General features: G+C 44.8%; 1 long non-coding RNA gene across 1 annotated transcript; it reads left to right on the top strand.

The window, feature by feature from the left end:
- The first annotated feature begins 825 nt into the window (after positions 1-825).
- Positions 826-5089, top strand: LOC119062603 (uncharacterized). The gene is made up of 3 exons (XR_005085005.2): positions 826-983; positions 4507-4570; positions 4974-5089. It is a non-coding gene; the product is annotated as an uncharacterized LOC119062603 (long non-coding RNA).
- Positions 5090-5292: the final 203 nt, after the last annotated feature.

Below are 5292 nucleotides of genomic sequence, written 5' to 3'. Positions count from 1 at the left end.
GAATTTGGACTAACTCTGATATTTTTATTTCAGTTTCCAATGGTAGGATGTCTTAAGATGAAAAGGGCAGTTTTCAGAGTAATTTAGTAGGTTTTCAAAAAAAAGGTTATTTAAGAGGTGTGAAAAGTTCAGAAATGCCATGAAGACACTTAGCTCCCCAACCAGGAGCCTTAGAGATGGGGGGGCAGGAGGTGCCAATTTGAACTTTGAACTTTGAACTTTGGTAGAGGAGGAGGAGGCAGCAGCATTGGAACCCTGATACCATGGGGATTTGCTGTCTGCTTTGGAGCGGTGGAACAGCTTTTCCCTACGGTATCCCATTAGAAACCTCTTACTAACTAAGGTCAAGCTCAGCAGAAAAAGCCATTCTATTGGGGGCAGGAGCCAGAGCCCTATTTTTTGCCTACAGGAGAGCACTTTGATATATTTTTACCAGAGGGCATTTAAGCACTAGCTACAGGTAGGTGACAGCTTAGGTCAACCTTACCTGGCAGCCCGCCCTCCTGCAGACACACGACCATCTTTGCCTTGTTTTGAGCATGCATGGTTTCAGATTCAGGACAGCTATCAAATCTAAGCATAGTTTTAACTTCGTGATGCAAAGCAAAAACGCATTTGAGAGCAAAATCTCCCAGGAGTGCCTTCCACCCCCAGCAACTACACAAAAGAAGGTGTCTGCCGGGGAGGAGAGTGGCTATAGACGTCATCGCGTCTTCCATCCAGATCCCAGCCGTGACCTGGCTCAGGGTTTTATAGTTAAAAATAACCATGGCTTAGAGTTGGGGGGGAAAGTAAACTGTTGCGTCTCCATGGAAACTAGGAGAAAGAAAAAGGCAAGCCATGGTTTTGCAGCAGATGTGGCAAGGTGGGGTGGATATAGAGTCTAGGAGCTTAGAGGCCCTCTGGTGAAAGGAGATACCCCTGGTTAGCATCCAGGATGTAGCTAGACATTGTTCCAGGGCTCTGGAGACACTACGGCCAAGGTATGTTTGCAGCAACAATGTGTACATCTTAGGTTGGGGTGGATGAGAAGCACCATTTGAGGCTTCCCACTTGCTCTAATACAGATTCACTACTTTTAGCAAATGGGAGCATATGAGCATTACAGTAGGTTAGAAGTTACCTTCTAAACAGTCTGGGAACCTCTGTAGCCTATCCCCATTCACATTCCACTCTTTCAGTGGCATAGTCAGAGACTTGGGTTGAGGAGCAGAGATTTATAAACTAGAGGGGAGTCCTGGCTGGCATGGCTCAGTGGATTGAGTGTCCGCCTGTGAACCCAAACATTGCTGTTTTGATTCCTGATCAGGGCACATGCCTGGGTTGCAGGCTGGGTCCCCAGTTGAGAGGGTGTGCAAGAGGCAATCTCAGAATGTATCTCTCACATACTGATGTCTCTCTGAAAATAAACAAACAAAATCTTTGAAAAGAAAATAGAGGGCAAGTGTTCAGGCTCTTGGACTGACAGGGACATTTACTATCAGAGGTGGCTAAGTCTTGGGGGGAAATATTTCATTTCTTCATCTCCCCTTTCTTTAAACATTTCTTAAAGACAATTTTTACAGAATATGCTAATACATTCTAGTTGTAATTTTTTGAAAACTCCTCTTCTCCTTTTTACATTAAGAGTTTACATGCTTGCTCGTTTACCTGTCCAATGTATCAGGAAGCCCCAACTGCTAGTGCCAGTTGTGCTCCTTAATAATAATACAACCCTGGGCACGTTTCTCAGCCCTTCATGTCTAAAGTGTGCTTGGTAATACCTACCCACTGAGCTGGATGACGATTAAATGGGACGAGGTATATTAACCACCTGGTACCTCTCTTTCCCCCACTTCCTTTCCCTACCCATAGAGCCTTTGATATTTTTGTTTAACTCCAGCCAGGTATAAGCAAGCACTTGGTTTTCCTATTCCACACAAGTCACAGCAGGGTAAAGTCTCACCGAGGGACACTAAGATCTGAAAGACACAGAGCAAATGTTAAAACAGGCAGATGAGCATTTTCCAGGGATGTTGTTTTTATTGGAATTCTCATCTCTGTGCATCATTGCCACAGCCCCAGGGTTGAATTAAGGGCAGAAAATCTCAGAGACAGATACATGTTAAATGACCTAGTTATGCTAGACATGTTGTAATATCCCTTATATAATGCCTAGCTCCAGAAGCCTGCAATCAGATTACAAAACCGCACACACACTATGATTGTCACTGTGTAAAGAAAACTAAAAAATTACGTATAGTAAAGAAGACCACAAAGAAAAGATGCTAATTGTTGTTTGTTAAGTAGTAAAATGATGGGTGATTCGTCTGTGCCCTCTTTCTCTTTGGCAATGTGACGTTTGTTTATTAATGGAAAAATACATTTTATGAAAACTATAAATACTCTAAAAATAGAAGTTTAAAGTATTTTATATCAATAAAATTTAGTTAATCCTTATGATAGCCGTACGAGGTATTGTATAACATCTTATAAAACACCACAAGCATTAGACAATTTGTGTAGTCAGTGAAATGTGTTTTGGGATTCCTGTGTCCTAGGTCTTTTATCTTTTGCACATTCATAGAGTTTCCTCCCAGATACCTGGTATCCTCTGTCCATCCCAAATGTGCCAAAGACAAGAGCTTGAAGATTTACTTCTCAGGAGGGGTGCAGCATTGCGTTTTAACTGCAGATGGGCGGCATATAGTATGGAATCACAGGCACCAGGAAGCAGGGATTTGAGCATTTGTGACTAACAGGACCTGATGGTAAACTTCTGTAGACCACAGAGCCCTGACCCCCGCTGTCCCCCAGTTCTGACAGATATATCAAAGCTGTCCACTTGTTCACCGGAAGCAATGATATCAATGGGAAGATTCGACTACTCTTTCTGAGGGACCCACATAGGTCTGATTAATCTAAGGCGTGCAAGCAATTAAGGAGGATATTTTTGAAAAGGCAGACATCAGAAGCCAAGCAGAGTAGACGTTTTCCTCCTCTAATTAATGTGTCTAATCAGATCAGCTCTCATTTTGGACAGAAGCTGCACTACTCTCAAACCCTGTTTATTTAGATGTAGTCAGGAGTACCCACGTCTCCCTAAGCATAGACAAGTCATGTTTGTAGCAGATGACATCTAAGATGTTTTAATATTTAAAATAGTTGGCACCTATAAAGATACCTAGTTCTGGTCTAGTAATCTGCTTGTCCAGAAAGGTGGCTACTAGCCAGCCTCATGTGGCTATTGAAATTCAAATTGATTAAAATTAAAATTAAAAATATAGTTCCTCAGTCACATTAGCCCACATTTCAAGTGCTCAAAAGCCACAGGAGGCTGGGGGCTACTACTGTATTAGTGCAGATACAGAACATTTTCATCAGTTCTGGTCTAGAAGATAATACTTTCAAGTTCTTTTTTTTGGGGGGGGTAGAGGCATATAGAAGCCTACACTTGCACTGTAAAGGCATGAAGCACCTCCCTACCTACAGGCTGATATGTGCAGTCACTAAGTGATCTGGCTGAATATAGCACTTCTTTCTGCTTTCCTTAATCTCTAGATCTTTATAGATGCATCAGAGTCAACTCAGAGTCTATGTTAGCTCTCCTCCCTCCTCGTCACTGGTGAGGATATGATTCTTCATGGTAGTTTAGTTCCCATAATCCGTGAAAACGCCCTGCTCCTTGTCACTAACTAGAGCTATTCTGGAAACCTGCCTTGTGGGTAACAAACAAGCTTGAATCTGAAGAGGGATGTATCTATTTGTGCTGCTGAGTCACTGAATTGACTGAAGGAAAGACTGTGGGGTGAGAAAGAAATGAAAGCGACATACAATCGCTTCTATTAGACATTTTGCTATTTTGGTATTGGCATGTCAAAAATAAGTTACTAGATGAATTGATGGGGGAGCAATCTAGTACTGGGAAGATGCCTTTCCCAGGCAATATTCTCCTGCAGAAAGATTAATTTTGCCTAATTTTAAAGCTTTGATTCTCTATTTATTCTTTAATCATATATGACATATATGATTCTCTCATATTTGTTTATGAAAATAAACAAATCTCTCCATCCTAGGCCTTTTTAGCTACCCTAAGATCACACAAATGTCTTTGATGTTATGTTTTTGTCTGGGAAGCAAACAGAACTTGTAGATATTCCATGGGGTGACTCAGAGTCCGGCTGGGAAGTAGGAACAGTATGAAAAAGCCTCAAAGCTTTTTAGTTGAAGACGCTGATGCCAGGAGATGTAAACCCAAAATGCAGCCTTTACTCCCCTCATCAACTGCTCCCTCTAAACAAATGACTGCTCGTTTGATTGCTCAGCAGTTCTGATGCCAATGATTTACAACGGTGAGGAGATAGATCTGGTGGTGAGTGAAGGGCTGGGCGTGGAGTCGGGACTCTCAGGTGTCTGACTCACTGCAGGGCCCGGAGGAAGTCATTTATACCTCCCCTCCCCTCCCCTCCCTCGCCTGCCAGGGCAGGATTGTGCTGAAAAGTCCGTTTTGCATCTACTCATTTTCAGGTGGGCCAACCTAAATTAAAAAAACGACCCGCAGAGTGACAGCAAGCAAATCCTCAACGAATCCGTATGTTCATCCTAGGCTCGGAAGACCCTACATCCCTACCTCTGAGGCACAGGCTAGGGATGGGGGTTTGGAGACTCGGGTGGCACCTATGTTGGTGGTGGTAGTGGTGGTGGTGGATTGGCGGTCACGGGCAGGCAAAGGATGGCCGTATCTATAGCTACTTTTGTGTCTCGGACAATATAGCCTCCCACAGTTACTGGAAACCGCCCACACCTGCCCAAGCAAAAGTCATCCAACAGTTACCACGAGATTTATTTTCCCTTCACTCTTAGATCCCAAATCCCAGGCTCTCCTGGCAGGATAGAAGGTGGGGGTGGGGTGAGAATCGGTGATTAGTCACTAACTGCAATCTTCGCCCCTTTTATAATAGTCGTTTTCTTGCCTTTAACCCTTTCATATCCAGAAAGAACCCTAGCACACCCACCCCTGCACCGGGATCCCAAATCTGGCTTGGAAACGCTGAAGTAGGAAAGGGGGAGAGACAGAAAGTGAGACTACAGGGGACCCCTAAACAGAATCTGCGGCGGGGGCGGGGCGGGGGGAGGGGTTCTGGGTGGAGGGTGGGCGGGCGGGGGGTGTAGGGGTGCGCCCAGTACCAGCCCCTGGGCGACAGTAAGTCCAGTGCGCACGCGCGCTGCCCGGGGCTCCTCGCGTCCCGCGTTGGCTTCTCCCCCGCGGCTCACTTCCCCCGCCGAAGCCCCGCCCCCCGCCCCAAGTGCCCC

Source organism: Artibeus jamaicensis, unplaced genomic scaffold, assembly GCF_021234435.1.
Source record: "Artibeus jamaicensis isolate MK-2021 breed Jamaican fruit bat unplaced genomic scaffold, CSHL_Jam_final contig_1998, whole genome shotgun sequence".
Lineage (NCBI taxonomy): Eukaryota > Metazoa > Chordata > Mammalia > Chiroptera > Phyllostomidae > Artibeus > Artibeus jamaicensis.
The sequence above is the reverse complement of the archived record's forward strand: the minus strand, read 5'-3'. Positions and strand labels throughout refer to the sequence as shown.